The sequence below is a fragment of the Zosterops lateralis genome (genome assembly GCF_965231275.1).
Source record: "Zosterops lateralis genome assembly, chromosome: 1".
Taxonomy (NCBI): domain Eukaryota; kingdom Metazoa; phylum Chordata; class Aves; order Passeriformes; family Zosteropidae; genus Zosterops; species Zosterops lateralis.
In genome coordinates this window covers 45,418,652-45,437,552 of record NC_139762.1, presented here as the reverse complement: position 1 = coordinate 45,437,552, position 18,901 = coordinate 45,418,652, and positions in this window count along the sequence as shown.

Genomic DNA, 18,901 nt, shown 5'->3' with positions numbered 1-18,901 from the left:
CATAACAGCTTTCAAAAAACAGAAAAAAAATTCAAGAGAGAAGCAAAAGATTTCAAGGGAGAATGGTCTGAGGCTTTCTTGGGTTGACAACCTGATAGCATCTCAAATGGTGGTCAGGAAGTAGCTCAGTGAGGGGGTGGCTCAGTCAGACTTTGGGAAAACAGAACTGACTGGGGAAAACAAAGCTTTTCATAATTAAAATTACATTTTCTACAGAAGACAGAATTGAAGGAATTTCGTTGTGCAAGGACATTTCCAGAGCACAGCCAGTTTCCCAACACTGTTTGTCTGATGAGTCAAAATAAATCACATTTGACCAAACAACCCCAAAACATAGTACATCCAGAGCACTGTTTACGTTAACAGTGAGGCAATTAATAGCTTGCACCAGAAACAATTGACCACAACCAAGAACATCCCTGTCCTGGTTTAGTCACTACTTCCCCAAACCCCAGCACTTCCTCCTGGTGTGCCACGCCTACTCACAGGCTAGAGGCACAGCCCAGGCATGGTGCATCTCTTCAAGTATCTTCCCCCAGCTCCCCCAGAACAGCTGCAGCAGCAAGGACTTCTCAACCTGATGCTGCAGTGGCTGCAGTGACTGCAGTTCAGATAGCCCTGGACTGCATTTGGTCTGTGCCACCAGGTGAAATCCATCTCCTAGCAGAGTCAGTGCATGCTTTCTTCTCAACAGGCCTTTCTGATAAATCCTTTCATTTGGCTGCCCCTGTGAGCACAGCTGTTCCATTCAAAGGTTTGGGCTGTAATACTGCTGGCTGAAATATTCAGTCTGAGCCCAGAAATTCTTAAGATCCTGCTAGACCTGGCTTGGTCTCACACTCCCACATCTTTTTCTCTAGTGTTTTGCTCATTTGTTTATATTTAAGGTTCACTGTTGTTAAAAGAGGCTTTACCACTTTGCAGAAGACATCTGCACATTCCCATCTGCCACGCCATGTTCCTTGTACACACATATTTCAGCACCAGAGTATGAGCAAGCAGGTGGCCAGCAGCAGCAAGTCCACCCAGATAAGGGGCTCTTTAGCAGAAAGTCAGCTGTAGCCCACATTCCCCAGCAGGGGGTAACATCAGAGGCTCTGTGTGTCAGGCATTGGTGAACCGAGACAAAATCTTAATATTCCCGTTCCTGAGCCATTTCATAATGTCTCCGGCCATCTGCCCTTTGGCAAGAACTTGTAGTAAGTGCAGTGAGGGTAAACAATAGTTTATGCAACAAGGGTTGGCATGCTCTTCCCAAAACTTCCCCAGCTCCTAGATTGCACTACATTTACGCCAAGATAGCTCCAGTCACTCAGGCCACATGTTCTGTTCAATCCACCTGGCAAAGGCATATTCTTCTTTTTTACTGATACTGTGCTCAAACCACATTAAACAACCACTGTTGTGTCTTTCAAGGAAAATCAAGTTTGCAAGCTGGGAATTGTGGCCAGCTCCTTCCCACAAATTAAGGGGCAAAAACTCAAAAGACAAGGAGCTGAAGGCAGTAATGCAATTAGGAGCTGTTAGAATGAGTATCCAGGCCTTCATAAAGTTGAAATAATCTAGGAAAATTGTCTCCTTGGACCCTCTCCCTATTCAAATTTTTCCTTACTTAAAACAGACTTTAATACATTTGTGGGTGATAAGGAAATTCAGACTAGTTAATCATGGATGACATGAAGAACCCACTCAGGATTTAGAATTAACAAACACATTTTCTTCTTCAAAACTGGGATGTGATCCTACCTATCCCCTCCAAGTCCAAAGAAGCATTCCTATGATGTCTCAACGCCAGGGAGCACAAGGCTTTCAAGTTCCTCTGCAAAGGCTTTAAGACTCAGAGATAAAACTCTTGAATTCTGCTGCATATTTTAGCCACTGCCCCAAGTGACCAGAGCTACTTTTGTACATGTCAGTACCTCTTCTCCAGCAGCTGAGCTGACTGAAATGCAAAGAGCAAACCCTCAGCCCTGATCTTCCAGCAGGCACCTGCAGGGCTGTGCATTGCAGTGGAATCAAGCATGCATTTGGAAAACCACCTAGTATGCCTGCTGAGGCTGCTTCTTCTCTGGGCAAGAGGCAGCTGAGCACAAAGGATGTGGGCAAATGCAAAGCACTTGGTCCTGTGGCTCTGCAGCAGCCTGTCTGTCTTGGAAGGTGTAGCCGAAGCCCTGTGTAGTCATGGCTACATGAAATGCAGCAAACAGACTTTGTGAACTACTCCTGAGCTTTGTGTCAGTTCTTGGGTAACTCTGCCCTAACCAGGGTCAGGACCTTGCACCACCAAACTTCCTGGTCAGCTCTGAATGCCAGACATCATTGGAAGTGTAGACCCCAGCTCTCAATGTGCATTCCTATCTCAATCAAAATTGAAACCTGCAGTATTTTAATGTCTATGTTTTGTTCCTTTTTGTTACAAACAACCTCTTCTTTTCCTTAAACAAAATGCAATTCTCTCTTACTTTGGAATTTCCCACAGCACCAAAAAGGCCAGCTTCTGCTGAGCCCTACACAGGATGCTGCCACCCATGGTGTATAAAATTGTCAGTAGCACTCTGTGGTTGATGTGAGCAAAGTGAGGTTGGCAGAGGGAGGTTTTTAAAGACCAGACATGACACAGGAAGAAAAACCAAGATGCTTGGAGAGCTTGTCTGTTGGTAGAGGAGCCTCAGAGAGTCCTTCCTTTTCAGGTTTTCTTCCATGATTAAGATATCAAATATCTCGACTTTGTCCACCCCATTATAGCTTTCCCCATCGATATCTCTGGTCTTGGCAAAAGATACAACCTGTTGCTGCAGGTAAAGTCTGGCTGACTTAGATATTAGGAAGAAATTCTTCCCCATGGGGATGTGAGGCCCTGAAACAGGTTGTCCAGAGAAGCTATGGATGCCCCATCCCTGGCAGCATTCAAGGCCAGACTGGATTAGGCTGCAAGCAACTTGGTCTAGTGGGAGGTGTCCCGTCCATGGCATGGGGGTTGGAACCAGATGGTCTTTTCCCCTCAAACCATTCTATGATTGTATGACTCCAGGTATAACACAGTTCCCTAGAGCACATGCACGTTGTGGGAGGCATCCTAAGCTCCAGAATGATTACTGGATGTTAGCTTTGGTAGCCATCCTGCTCAGCAGCAGCCCACCCTGCTCATGCCCTTCAGCAGCAGCACTGCGCTTCTCTGTCCAGGTTAAGGGCGTCTATTTAAGTTCGACTGCATATATACAGATATTATCTGGGTTTTAGATCTATAAGTAAAGCTGTAGAGGTTTGTCCGGTTTTTGCGTAAGGACGGGCAGGTTTGGCCCGAGCTCCGGATGCATTGTCCCTGCAGCGACTGCAGAGGGGAGCAGGGTGCGGGCTGCGTGCATTGGTCATGGTTAGCTATAGGTGGCACGCTTGAACAGGCTAACCCCTGCCTTCCCTCGGCAGCCAGAGACATCCCTGGTAAGGGACCTGACAGACAGAGCTCTCCTCCAGGGGATGGATCAGATGAACGTGTGCTGTTCAGCAGGCAGATACATCCACATCTACATCAGCTGCTGATAAGCACAGCTGCTGGGAAGTCAGATTTGATGAGGTCTTGCATGTGGCTGCCAGTGACTTCAGGTCCCTTGTACTGTTTGCAGGGCACTGGGGTGCTGGTGATGTGCTGTCCATCAATGCTGTTAGGACAAGATCTTTCTTTTGTCTCCATCTCTACTTCCCTCACTCACTCTTGGTGAGCCTCTGCAGGACTTCACCTCCCATCTAGTCTGGAACTCCACCACAGCAGCCTGGAGCTGGCTATCTTACTGCTGCCTCACCTTCTCCCTCCCTGCTGCCTTCAAACCACCTGGCTGGGATGTTTCTGGGACCTGTGTTTTTCCCCAGCTGTCCAAGTCTCCTCTGGAAAGCACATGAGTGACTCTAAGCATTGTCTGCATATGCATGGGTCATTTATAGTTCAACTTGTGTAGCCAGACTAAAACCTCAGCAGTAATATTGTATTTTCAGATACACTGGAAATGAAAATATTTGAGGTTTGTTCTTAGTGAAAAAATAAGAAAAACCCCCGTCTGTTTGAGACCAAACATTTAATGGATGAGGAGGCAGATGGGCATTCTAATTACCCAGTGGTTTTCTTGTTTCTCAAAGTGCAAGCAACACTTTCAAGAAAAACCACAAGAGCAGAACATGAAGAAGGGCAAGCCTTGCATTTAGAAGATGAAGTCTTGGATGTCAACTTTTCGCATTTTCCTTTTTTTAATTTCCTGTTTATTATTTTTATTTTCCAGCTAAAGCCATTTTCTAAATGCTCCCCACTTCCCCGAGGCTGCTGGAAATGGCTCAGGTGTGCCCAGGGCTGACAGGGCATGGCTGTGACTGGGCAGTGGCAGATGCTGCCCATTGCCTCTGCCTGCCCAGGCTGGACAGCATCTCCCCAGGGCAGGGAGCCCTTCTTAGAGCAGGTGAGGACCACCCTGGCCCCATGACAGGTACAAGGTGCCCTTGCTTCAGCATCCAGGTCATGCATTCTTGAGCCTCACTGTCCTGGTCCCCAGATTGCCCCTGGGCAAGAAGACTGGCAAATTGTTTCTAGAAGCTTCACAGTGTTTCCAAAGAGGAGGAGTCTCATAGGAGAGGCACCATATGCCCAAGTCTGATGGGCGAAAGTGTTCTGTTTTGCTTGAATTTTAGATAAGAATATGGCATGTTTTTTCATCAAAGCTCCCCCACCAACAGCCACATTCATACTTTGATAAAAATGTGATAACATGGTAAATAGGTTTCAATGTTCCCTTTCTCAAAGACACCCACATATTTGTCCTATCTTGTCTTCAACCTGGGTGTATCTACATTGCTAACTAACACTAAAATTCTTAAAATACTCTTAAGCTATTCTTATAATAAAAAATTTAACTATTCTTAAGACATTCTTTACAATTATTAAACAAATTCTTAAGTTATTCTTTAAAATGGTCTTAAACAGCTCCATAAGGCAGGTGATTGAAGCATGCAGAAAACAGCAGAGACAAAAGGATTATGTCATAACTGCAATCATTAAGGCTTCTTCTACCAGATGAGGACAAGTCCCTTGGCTTCAGTGATACTTGCAAGATAACAAATAAATAATCCTGCTACAGTCAATTGGAGTTCAAGTGGAGACCTTAGACAAACTGATGAAACACTTTATGTGAACCTTTAGTTACCTCTAGTAGTAGATCTCAATTTGTAATGTGGACAAAACCCTATTTGAAATTTTGGTATTTTTGTTTCAATAGGATTTTATAAGTCTGTCCCTGGAGGTGTCTGAGAAACAGGGTATAATTGTGCTCTTTTATGATGAAAGAGCAATATCTGTCTTTTTTAATGATGGAAAAATTTGACAAAATTTCCACCCTGGCTCTGTATATCCTTATCAGAGGTAAAGGAAATTCAGTTTAAAAGAAGTTTAAATATTGGCCAAAAAGATGAGGAAATGCTGCCTGTGCCACTGCACATGACAGATTTGACTGCTCTGGTTTTCCTGAAGTGAAACCACAGCTTAGTGTGGAGATCTGATAGGTGGCAAATAGAATATGACTAACTGTGGGAGTAGTTTTCCTGAGTGTAGATTGATTTATTAAATATCTCTCCACCTCAAATGGTAAAGGAATATTTTGAAGAAAACATGTTTGTTAAAGTTCTGAGTTTATTTCCACTTCAGAATGGAGGAAAGCATTGACCCTAGGGAGTCAGGGACCCCTCCTACTAAAACCAGACTTCTCAATCCCAGCAAAGCTGAGGCAGAGAGTGAGCAAGCTTGAAAAACTCCTTAAAATGGCAGCAGGTCGACATCTTCTGCTACAAAGAGCTAGCCAAAAATAAAGCCAAAAATAAAGTTTCCTGAAGAAAACCACCAAACCAGCTTCTGCAACACTTCAAAATCTCCACGTGAGATTTTAGCTGCTCCAGCTCTTGGGGGCTTTCACATTCCATCAGAGGAGAACAGATGGAGCATTGTATGTGAGAGACTGGTCTTGGCCAACCCTAGAGCAGGTTTTGCATCCCCTGGTGGGATGAAATATATGCTCACACATCTGATGCAGCTGTGCAAAAGTCAGGTGGCACAGCTTACACAGGTTTAAAGGAAAGTGAGTTTAAAACTAGTGCCCACCTTTGCCAGCAATGACTGAGCACCCCATTTGGTTGCTTTAGCACAGGGGATTGGAGGGATGCATTTGAGCTGCTGGGAAAAGAAGTTATGAAGCCTTTTTTTGGCCAAACACAAAATTGATGTTCGTGAGCTGATCTAGCTAAAGCACTACAAAGCCATGCAAATGAAATCTCAGTTTAAATCTAGTTATGTCTATTTATGTGTTTCTGTACACCTTTGTGCCTTCCTCCCATCAAAGCAAACTAAATTAACATAAACCACATTTATGTCAGCTTCAGTGTAACCTTTTGTACGCAAGTTTCTCTAAAACCTGCTTTTAAACTGTCTTGAAGACAAAATACCATACTCATCTTTTCTAGAAACTTAGTCAAAGCATCACTACCTGTTCCTGGAGCAGGGACTGGTACATTTCTGTTTACTTCCTGCACTTTTACCAAAGTCAGTCTGAAACACCACCGGAGCACCTCAGCCAGCGCTTTGTGCAGTAGCCCTGCTGTGGTCAGTGGAACTGCACTTGTGGGACTAAATTTGGCCTGTGGGTCACTGTCCTTCTGAACTGCATCAGGAAAATTGGAAAGGGAAGAGAAATACACAAGGGTGAACTGGCATTCTGCTATGGAATTGGAGCCATCATAATGATTAAAAATATTTATTCTTAATTTTATGCTTAAAAAATTAAAACCAGGCAGGGAAAATTTAAGCAGGGACAATCTGGACCTTCATGCATCTTCCTCTTCCCAGTGCTCCCCCTGCAATTTTAGCTCTGGCCCTCTCTTTCCCGCAAGTTGTTTTGCAACCTCTGCTCCTCGTTGCACTGTATGCCACAATACAAACACCCCATAATGACAATCAGGGCCTAATGCATGATGGTGAACAGTCAGAATATTTAAAGAGGGTGAGTTTTGGAGTCAGGACCTCAGTCCAGATGCTGGTTCCTGATCCAGCTACATTACCTTAGAAAACTAGTTTTGTTTGGTCTCTGGAAAAATCTCCAAAACAAGAGTAATGCTAGAGCACAAGATTTGCTGTAGCTGACCCAGGTTGTCCCATCTCTTCCTTCTTTAGTTAATTTCAACCACCAGTATCAGAGCTGGAGCCCCCATATCCTGTTGTTTTTTTGGGGCTGTGATTGGATCCTGATAGAGGTGTGAGCTGAAACTGCCCCCAGAAGGCAAAACTCCTGTAAAGATTTCCCTAATTCATCTCTTCCTGAGACACTCCAGCTTATTTTTTCACTTTCTCATTGAGAAAATAGCATATCTTAAGGGTGTCAAAAGATAACACTGCAGAATGAGCAGTTGAGAGTGAGGTACAAGCCGGGAAGACATCTTGGGCTAAGGTGGATGGGGGGGAGTTTGGCTGCTTACAGGATTGTCTTGGTTACCATGACCTGGCTCAGGTTCCCTGTCCTCTGATGAGCAGGTCTGATCTTCACAATACTTTGCCCACATAGCTTTGGAGAGCTACAGGGCAATGAGAGAAAGCATGTGTGTTTTGGTGGCTTTCCTTCTTTTCTGGAGGGCATGTGAGGAGGAACTGATGAGAGCTGGCAGCAGAGCAGAAGGCATGTGGGAGTCCTGCCACCAGCTCTGCAGAGCCAGACAGCTGCACAGCTGCCATGCCAAAAGTGGAAGCTGGGCCACATAGCCAAACTGGCTTTGCACAAAGGGGAAGCAACCAGGTGCTTGGGGCCCAGATGCTGCTCTCTGTTTACAGCAGGTAAATTAAGGGTTAGTTAGTTGCAGAAGGACAGCTCCACACCCAGCTGGCAATGCAGGCAGCAGAGCTTGATTCCTTGGGTCAGCGTGGTGCACCAGAAGAGGAAGAAGCACTGGAACATCTGAGGGCACAAAAAAAGAAAGATTGGCTCAAGTTTGGCAAGATGTTCATCTTCATTGCCTGCTTTCTCTTTCCTTCTCAGTGCTGCACTGACCATTCTGCCCTGTCCCTGGCTGCCTGTGGCTTCCCTAGATCTCCCCTCAGCATGCCACAGGCTTATGCTCCATTGCTGAATCCGTGCTAGAGAAGGCAGATGAACAGCTGCATGCAGGGGTGAGGGGCTGGCACAGGAATAGCTGCACCCAATGGACTGCCACCCCATGTTGTGGAGACATCCCTTGCTGGAGGGCTGTGGGCAGCAGAGGCACTACCAGGCTGCATTTTGCCACGGGCTGGTGGCCCCGAGAACAGGTGCCATACAGCTGTCTGTATCCCTCCTTTGGCTCTTCCCTGGGTGCCTTTATACCCCTTGCCATCCTCTGCTGGAGGCTGCCCTTGTATCCTGTGGTGGGGTCCAGCAGAGATGAAAGGACTACTCAGAGTAGATGGGACGCAGGGAAAGAGGCTGTGCAAATGTAGAAACACCTGACATGTAGTTGTCTAAACTGAGGAACTCACACCGTGCTTCCTGCTCTGGCATTGCTCCAGCATGGAGCATTTTGCCAGTTTAATCATATACCGTGAAATCTGTAGGCACTCTAGGACCACATTCACAATTAGAGACAGAGAAGCTGGGTAACAGCTGCAGCAGTCAGGGAGACAACAGCTTGCGTATATTGAAACATACAGAAACACTCTTTCCAGAAAACTGGACTGTATCTGACTATTTGCTTAGGGGAGGAACCTCAATGCCCAAAGGCAGCCAGTGCTGTCCCCATGCCAGCTTCCAGCTCCATCTGGGCATCCCTACAGCCTCAGGAGCCAGCAACTGCTGAGCACACCACAGCACTGAAAGCTGCTCCCTCACGGGCTCCTGCACGGGTCCTGCTAAAGTGCACGCTGTCGGCTGAGGAGGACACTGAAGCCAAGCTGAGAGGTAGGTAAAGCTCAAAAGCATGAGAATTTGCTTTACCTATTAAGCACTGACGAAAACTTTCCCAAACCCAGGCACTTTGCTACAAGGGTGGTATTTTATCTTTTTGACAGCCTGCTGTTTTCTTTCTGATGCTCCTCTATTGCTTTTTTTGGACTCCAGGAAGCCTAGTTGCTGCTCCTGCAGCTGCCTTTGCACTGTCTTGGAAGAGGCTATGTTGAAAGTTGGTCACTCCTTCCCTGGCTGATCCCTGTGTTTTTGCACCCATGGCTCTGGATAACCTGGTGCATCTGTGAGCTCTGCAGCTCCTTCTCACCTATAGTAATCCAGTCCATCTAGTGCCTGTGGTGGAGGTGAGAGAGGATGTGAAACACAAGCATGCTGGGGATGTTTTCAGCTCAGGTACTGTGTTTTCTCACTTGGGTGATGGGCAAAGGGCTGATGCTTTCCCTCCTGTGTTTTTTCTCTGAAAACACTTCAAATGAAGTGTAAGACCTGTGTGTCCCTCACTGCCAGCAGAGTTGGCTGCTTTTCATGGCAGGCAGGAATTTCTCTCTTTATGCAGCAATTCCCTGCCCTCTGTTCTCACACCACAGGTGAGCCTCCTCCTTGCAGTGCAATGTGCACTCAGTGGCCAAGAAGGAGCCAGAGTGGGATGTCAGGGCAGCAGTAGGAAGCAGCTGCCTTCCCAGCTGCCTCTTCCCCACAGTCTCTGGCCCAGCCCCACACCACACAGTGAGCCAGTCACTTTGCTGATGCTGCTGAAAACGTTTTGTTTCCTGGAAGAGTGGATGCCCTTGCTTTTTGGATAAGATTAATTTTCAGTCAGAGCAGGCAGACCTTTCTGCTGTGCCCTTTGTAATGCTTCAGGACAGCACAGCCATGCTGAAGCTGGAGCTATGCTAACTGGAGTTAGGACTGTTTTGCTAGACCAACCTCTCCAAATCCTTTCCAGTTTCCTCTGTTATTTTTGTATTGGTTGTGTGACTTTTTTTCCTGAAGAGTTTCTTGGTGGACCATTGAGCACCCTTAGGATCAGCAGGATGGAGTGTGCTGAATGCTGCTTTTGATAGGGTTATGTTACACCTGAAGGCCATTTGTGTGATCTTGTTACCTGCCAGCACCTTAAGACAGAGCATAGCTTAGGATTCTAGACATAAGATTAACTAAAAACCAACTCTATATTAAAAGCAAGACTGGATGTCAGACTTGTAGATATTCCCAGGGCTGAGTTTTTAACATCCCCAGTGATTTAATGATGCTATTTTGTCACAGGTTTCTAGAGAGTCTGGAGACCAATGTGTAATTTTCCTGTGCAGTCAGTTCCTTCTTTTATGCAGAGGTGTGTTTTATAAAGCTAAACAGCAAGAGCATAAATGAAACTATGATGGGAGTGCACTGATGCTGTTGAGTAGCACGCCTTACTGGGAACTACATTAAGTGTTAACCTGCCTTGGTTTATGTGGTCAGCTGCTGTCTGATGTCTTATCACAGTACCACATTTCAAAGAGTAAAGAAAACCCCAAGACATTGTGCATTTTTTTTTAAATAATGTAATTTCACTTTGTTGCCTTGGACTGTGGATCTATTTTATTATGTTACAGAGAAGAATTTCTGTTTAAAATTTGCTTTTAATTTTACAGGCTGAAATGAGCCATAGCAGGAACAAATGAGGGTTGGTTTGTTCCATCTTCAAACCCATATTTCTGATAAAAGTCCTAAATACTCAAAAAGACAAGTTTGCTTTATCCCAGCTTATGCCAACTATCATTGACAAAGTGAGGTGCAAAGGTTTCCCAGCACTGACTGCCCCCACTTACATGCTGAGATCTTCTTTAAAGAAAGCTGACGCTGGGAAGAGTTTTCCAAGTTTGGAATCACTCACTTTGCACATATTTGATAGAATAAAGGTAAAGCAAGCAGACAGCATTCTGTATTAAGGAAACATAAACATCCAAACCACTATTTTTTGTTTTGTTTTGAATATTATCTGAGATGAATTCAAGAGCTTCTCAGGTATCCTTTGCTCTGTCCAAGAAATATGGACACATTACCATTTTTCTTGTCTATTAATTAGGTCTGGTCTTGAGTTAGGTCCTGCTCAGAAAGACCCTCAAAAGGTTAATGAAACTTTTGATATTTTACTCTCCTGACTACCAACTTACAAGGTAGGAAGTCTTGAATTATTGGTCCTTGGAATTATTTGAGCTTATCAGAAAAGAGTCAGCAAAAGAAAATCTGTGTGTTGTAAAAGGAAATAGAGATTTTAACTATGCAGTGGAAAAGGTAATCTGCTTTGTCCCACTCACTTGAAACCCACACCAAAAAAAAGTAAAGCTGCAGTTTGATATCAAGAAGGAAACCTGACCCACACATCTGCATACCAGAAAGTGACTCGTCCTTCTCTTATTAAACCCAGCTTCTTGCTGGATTTGTGGTTTTTTTGAACATTTTAGGCCATATCTATCATCTTCATTGAGTTGTGCATATCTATCATCTTCACTGAGATATCCATCCCCTGCCCACAGGAGAGGAGCATGGTGTAGGTGGTAGGAATCTGTTTTATCCTATCAAGCTTAAGGGATCTTCCTCACTGCTGTGGTGAAGAGAAGGTAAAAAGTTGAATGCAAAAAGCAAACTGCTTTCTGTCAGTGCATGGTCAACCAAAGTCATATTTGCAGCTGGAAAAGCTGTAAGGCAGCTGCTGGCAAACCTTGGCATGCCTCCCTGTAAGCAGCAGGGGCTTGATTATTTTCTTGTTCTCTCGAGCAGCACCGGGCAAGATCAAGAGAGGATTTAAACGTGGTGAGCATTGTTTTGCAAGTTTTGTACCCACACTGCTGCCTTCAGCTTCAGACAAGACAGGGGTACATGATGAAGAGTAGAACAGTCTGCCCTGCTTGCTCATGGTGTGCCTGGACACTGAGTGCAAGGGCCTTTCCTCTCCCCCAACATACTCTGTCTCGTGAATCCAGTGCAGCAGCTGTGCTTGTTTTGCTTGTTTGCAGTGGTGTGGGTGGTGGATGTGCCTGGTGTGGACAGCAGGGTGGGTTTTTGGTGTGGAAAATGAGTTCCCAAGAGCCTGGTGGCACACCTCGCAAGAGACCTTTGTCCCTCAATGTCTTGAGCAGAAAGGTTTGAAATTCTCCTTCTGATATCCATGAAAAGCCTCCACAGGTTGAACATAGCACAAAAGTGTGTTAGTGTCTGCATTCTGAATTGTCAGAGTCTTCTACCCTGATGTTTATTGGTGTGAGCTTGACTCTTACACTTCCAGCTTTTGCCAAGGACATTCTGATGCCCTCATTGCCAGGCCATTAACCGATCACCTCTTGTAGAGAGGGCTGAGCAAACCTTGAGGTTTTCAGCACTTGGTATTTTGCACATTTCCTGCAAGAGGTGGCAAAAAAATGTGTTTCCTGAGATGAGGTAAGCGAAAAAGAATAGCTATGAAAATCAGACCAAAAGAACCTAAAAACCTAAGAAAAATAGTAAAGCTGTTCACCACCTTCCTGTTTACCAGCGGCTCAGATAAAGATTTATCAGTGGCGTTGCCAAGGTCTCCTCACACCTCTGCTCATACTGCAGCAGCGTAGGTGTTATTGTGCATTACCCCAACAAAGCCTCTTTTCCTTCCCCTGGCAAGAGCAGGGGCCTGAGGGAGCCAGAACAATGCCACACATGTGCCTGCTGTGAGATTGGAGCCACCGTGGTCAAGATGGGAAATGCCAGATGCCCAGATTTCAGTGCATGATGTGCTGAAAGCAGCCTGTCAGTGGCAGGGTGCAGGTTTGAATCCAGGATCCCTGAGTCACCAACCCAGTTTTAAACTACACAAACTTCCCTGTTTTAAGAGCATGATTTAATGTGTTTTACCTTCTTCCTTTAAAAATCTGATAATCATCAGGAGTCCTTTTCAGAGGAGGATCCTGCAACATAAATGGAGACAGACATGGGCCCTGGTACCCACATGGGGAGTTTCCCACCCTGAGGCCTCCTGGCTCCTCAGACACTGGGCTGGCATGGTCTGAGGCCAGCTGAGAGGAAGAAGTGGTGTAGCCACTTGTGCTTTCAGTGGTTTCTGACAGGCACTGCCTGGCTCAGGGCTGGGGTCAGAGCTGTGCCCTGGCTGGGCTGGGCAGGGTGGGGCAGCTGCAGCTGGATGCTGCTGGTGCAGGGACACCCAGCAGTGTGGTGGTGGTGGCCAGTGGCCACCTGAGCCAGTGTGGCCAGTGCCAAGGTGTGGCCATGAGCTCTGGGCAGCCAGCCAGCACAGGGACACTTGATAATCTGGTGGGGAGCCGTCAGTTTATGCCAGAGAAGGAATTACATGCCAGTCAGTGCAATTACAGTTGCTGGAAAGCACTAGAAGGAATAAACCATTTTCAGGAAAATAAAAAGAGTAGGGGCTGATACAGATTTGTCAAGAGGCAGCTATGCCAAATGACCCTCAATTACAGGCTCATACCACCTGGCAAAGCAGTGGTATCCCATACCTCAGAGCTAGCAAGCTTTCTGAGCACTTCAAACAGCCTTTATGTGGGTGCACAAGTGCTCAGACAAACTCCTGAGTGGTTGCCACAGGACAGGGGAGCTGCCCAGAAGGATCCTGCATCCAGGACTGCACCCTGCCCTTGTACAAACCAGCATTTGCTGCACTTTGCTGCTCTGGATGAAGTTCTGGTGCATGATTTTGCTACTTCTACCCATGCCATCATATTGGGAAGGGGTACTGGCAGACAGGAAGACTATTTAAATTGACCTTTCGGATGAAAAAACATGGTAGCAATGGGGTGCAGTGCATTAAGGACAAATGACCACTTCTCCTCATGGGCAGGGTCAGCTGAGGCCACAAACACAGCATGGGGAAGGCAGCACTTCTGGAGAAAACATCTGGGTGCCAAAATCCAGCACAAAAGAGCTATGAATCACCAGTGCTATGTGACTGCAAAAGAAAACCGCTACCACAGACAGGAGACTCTTCCAATCTGCTTTGCCAGTTTGGGGCACTGCAATGCAAAAAAAATCAAAGATGAACAGCAATTAACGATTTAGAAAGCATGACTTCAGAGGAAAAAACATGAATTGTGAGCTGTTAAGACTGAAGGAAAACATTGTCTCATAATATTTTAAAATAGCTAGAAGTAATTGTTCTTCCATGGCTAAGGTAAATAACTGGCTCAAATTATACCAGAAGAGTTCTGGATGAAGACAAATTTGCCAGGGGTGAATCTGGAGAAGCACTAGGATGGTTCATAAGGAGAAGCTGGGGGAAAGCAGAGGCTGTAGGAGTGGGTGGAACAACTGCATAGGAAGAGTAGCAGTGGGACACTGCCCCTGCCTTCAAGACAGGGGACAGACTCCATGATCGCCCAGTGTCTCATGCAGCCCTGTCTTCTGTCATTTCTCTGTTCTAACTGATTTCTTGCTTGCAGCCTTCTCTGCTCTCCACCCTCGGCCAAAGCACTGTCAGATGCAAACCCGAGAGGTTCCTGTGCACTGGTGAACCAAAGGTTTGGATCAGCATAGGCTTAAAAACCTAAGTGCACCAGGGTGAGAAAAAAAGGCATCAAGTAAGGGACAGATGGAGAAGATTTCTGTTCTCAAAGACTCCATATGCAGGAGATGTATTTGTTTACTCCTTTGTGTCCCACAGTTACCCTGTCGTAACGCCTGGGTGAGAAAATGCTCCTCACTGCTGACACTCCTATGAATGAGTTACTGTGCTGGGAGTTTTGCAATGCTCTGATTTCTGCTTGGGTGAAACCAAACGATTGTGCAAGGCTGCAGCTGTCAGAGCCATAATCCTTGTGGCTTCAGTGCCGGCAGCGAAAAGCAGAGCGTGGAGCAGATTGAGCTGGTCCAGGCCTCACCAAACACCTCCAGCTGCTGCTCCTACAGAAACTCAGCAGCAGATTTTGGAGGATTCTCTGGCTCACAGCCTTTTTTATTGCACCGAGCATCTGCTGCAGGAGAGAGAGAGAGGCAGAACAATGCCCAATAGGTTTTTCTGGTGCACATTTGTACATGTCTGCATACACAAGCACTTTGTTACGGTAATACAACCCCACATTTTAGTGGAGGGTGTCAATTTTTTTGCTGATCAAGCTGAAAAGAAAAATAAAAATTTCTGTCTGCTATCAGCAGAACAGGCACATCTTAGTTCTACTGGAAAATTTTTGAAGCTTTGAAGTCTGCTTGTTTTTGAGGAAGAAGGGTTAGAAAAAGAGGTTATTTATAAAACAAAATGCTATATTTGAAAATTACACATTTGAAAATGAAAAATGGCGGTGTTCTGTCTGGGACTTCTCAGAACAAAGTAGTGCAATTGTTCTTTTTTTTTCCTCTTGATTTGTAAGGGGAAAATCCTTCCCCCAAACAACTTGAGACTTTCAGAGATATTTAGATATTTTAATCAACAAAAATATACTTTTTTAATATCAAAATTACCCATCACTCAGAATCTTACCTGGTCACAAAGTCTCAACCCCGCTTTGTACATGGGCATAAAAATATGTTATTCTTATCAAGGAAAGGAAGTGAACCTTTCTGCCATATGAGAGATTTTTACCTCTACACTGGCAGGGGTCTGAGGAAATAAATTTTCGTTAAGGTGTTGGGGTCCTGCTAAGATGGTGTGTTGATAGCTGATGCTGATAGACCCAAACATTGTGAAAATAACTAAAGCAGGCAAGATTTCTCAAAAGATAGCTCCTCTGTGGCATTTCCTCTTGTACCCCACAGGTGACTGCCAGCCCTGGACACCCAGGGCTCAGTGTCTGCCTTACCAATCCCTGCTGCCCTAAGGAGGATAGGTGCAAGGGATTCACTGAGGGTGCTGCAGCTGGGGAAAGGCAGTTGCTGGTCCATACAGGCAGCAGAGACACTTAGGAGAGGTTTATTGGGACAGAGAGATGGCCAGGAGGAGGAATCTGGAGTGGGACATTCATCAAAACACTACTTGCCAAGCTGCTCCCATGTTGCAGAGGACATGCTCACCCTGACCCCCCACTGCTACCTTCACCTGCAAAACTGAGCTGTCCTCTTTGTTTTTCTCACCAACAGTGATGACTGCTGGTATTTTGCAAGGCATTTTAGCCTAGCAACCCAGCATCTCTGAACGTCCCATAACCCCTGTTGCTGATAATCCTGTTTGTTTTCCTCTGCTGAACTAAGTAAACTCTTCCCTCTTCCAATATGACGCAGTAAGCCCTCTGAGATGTAAAGTGAGAGTGGATCTGAAAGGGAAAGGCCTCTTTTTGACTAAGAAACTTCTTTTATTTTGCTGTTGAGCAAAGGGAGAGGAAAGTGATCTTCTTGGATAACAGCACCTGACTTGGCTGGTTACCACAGCTCTGAGATGTAAACATGTCCTCCACTCTAGATGGGTGGTATGATAGCAAGAAGATCAAGGAAATAATTAGCCTTTTCTTGTAAAATACCCTACCTAGGTAGGCTCTCTCACTCTGCTTTTTTTTGCCATATTTTCCTAAATGGCTGCTGTCCCAACACCAGAGTCTGTGCCGTGGTGGCAGAAAGGTGCCTCCCATTCACCTTAGCAAACAACAAGGGTGATACCAGGACTTGTGGTGTCAACCTGACCACTCCTAAGGCAAAAGCCAGCTCTTGCTGGTGGCAACTGCAGTTTCCTGTCTGTGTTCAAACTCAACTCATCCAGATCATCTGTAGGAAGAAGGAGAAGTTCCTGCAAGAGCAGGCATAGGGGTTTTGCAGCAGCTTTGCCAACCATCACCCCCAGGTTGAGGAACTGCACGGATGGCACAGGATAAGGAAACTCTCTGGGGCTGATGTCAGAGGCTGAGCTGGTGTGCACAGGGTGCCTCCACTGGCAGTGAACATTTCTGGCTGTAGGAGCTGGAGATGTAGCCATGCTGTTTGTCCCACATCAAGATTCCTTTTGGTTGCAGCATTTGTCACAGTCTTTCCATGTAACATAGGGCTTCAGTGAGGCATCACTTCCCTGACCTTGGGGCTCCGAGTAGTTTGGAGGAGTGAAAGTCTGCATTACTCTGATGTGCTGATCACTTCTGGGCTGACAGAAGTGTCTTCAGCTATATGAAGAGTTGCATGGGAGTTTTTTCCACACTGAAGCAACTTGTCTGACAGAAGATAAAGCAGCAGAGACTGCAACTTCGAGTGCAAATAAAGGAATGGCTGTGGTGGCAGCTAAAAGGGAAGCACGAGCAGTGTGGTGCACGGACACTAGAGACTCCCCAGTTCTGCCATATGTCTGGGGCTGTGGTGGCTGCTGCAGGCTGACCCTGACAGCCACTGCCAAAACATGAGCAGACAAAATAGAAAGCTCCTCATACAGCAGTATTTTTGCTATGTTTTTAGACTTGAATGGGGACTGCCTGCAGCAGGCTTTTCACAAAGTGGAGATGCCATACAGCTCTTCCCTCCTGTACTCACAGTACTGAGTGGGTGCATGTACCCAAAATGGCCCTAGGCTGGAGCACCAGAGATTCCCACAGCCAGCTGCCACTGTTTTGCTGTAAGGTATTTCTTTCTCACAGGAAATCCCACAGGAGTATGGAGAATATCACTAGCCCTAGTATTAGGGACCAGCTAAAATTGACCTGGAGGGACACTGCAGGGCAGTCAGTAGTCGGGGCTTCTAGTGAAGGAAGCTCTGGAGTGGATTTTGGATAGGTTCTTAACAGATTTGAGAACTTCTTGCTTCTCAGCTCCCACCCAACACCTTGGGAACATCCTGAGGCCCTGGGGAGGATTGCCTGGTGCCTGCTCTTCTATCCCTGGCTGTGAGAGCCCCTGGGCCATGCATCCCCTTCAGACAGTTAACCAAGGACCATTTTACACCAGCTGAATGTCTCTTCTCCCACAGCAAGCCTGCCCCACAGCCCCAGTGCCCCAGCAGCAAACTCACTTGAGCCCAAGGGGGTAAACATTGCTGTTGAATGGCTGTACTCTTTTAAGGTAAGACAATCCTCTATTTCCATGGCTGTGTCTTCACTGGCTGGTCTGTATATATCAAACAAATCCTTGCCACGATCTTGCTTTACCGCACTGAGCCCTTGCACTGCTTGTCCTGCCGCCTTGCATCCTCTCTGCACCTCTTTCTGCTAGAGTTTAGCACTTTCAAGTGCAGGTGACCTTTAACTTCTGTGTTCCTATCTCACTACTCTTGCTGGCTTACCACATTTTCTTTTTTTATCCTCTTCAGGTGAACTACAAGGAGCTGTGTGTTGGCTTGGTAGAAAGTTCAGGTTTGACTGTGTAGCCTCTGTGTAACTCAGGGCTTGGTGTTTGCTACTCACAGACTGAAAAAGTGTTGAGAAGGATACAAGTCATTACAGCCTAGCTCATAGCTGATATGAAGGAAATTGGAAATGTGTACCTCTCCTCCTCCCTCCACCAGGTATCTTCCTCTGAGCTTTCGAGGGAAGTTCAGCACACCTGCATCTTGCAGCACCCCACATCTGGGAACAGTGGTGGTTATTTATCTCTACTGCCCTTCAGCCCAGCAGGGCTCTGTCTGCCCATGCCCCTCTTGGGTTACCTGTAAGAGAGCCAGTAGGGCTCAGCGTGGGGTGAAGAATAAAATCTGTCTTTGGGTTTTCCCTGTCTCCCAGCACAGACATCTCTTAGTTTTCATCATTGTAATTATCTCCATTTCAGCCAATACCATAATTGTTATCTCTTCAGTCCTCAAGCCCACCCCTGTGGGTTTTGCCTCCCACCCACCTGCCAGTCAGAAACAGCACCTTTCCTAAACTCATCTCTGCTCTATTCCTTTCACTGCTTTTGACAAATCACATCCTCTTCCTCCTTTCGTGAATTCTCTTTCTTGGCTGAGAAAAGCTCAGGTTCTGGCTGTGTGTCAGGAACACCAACCACCTCAGAAGCAGTTTCAGGCATATAAACCTTCCTGAAGACCAGGTAGAGCCAGAGACTCATACCTGTATATCACTTCC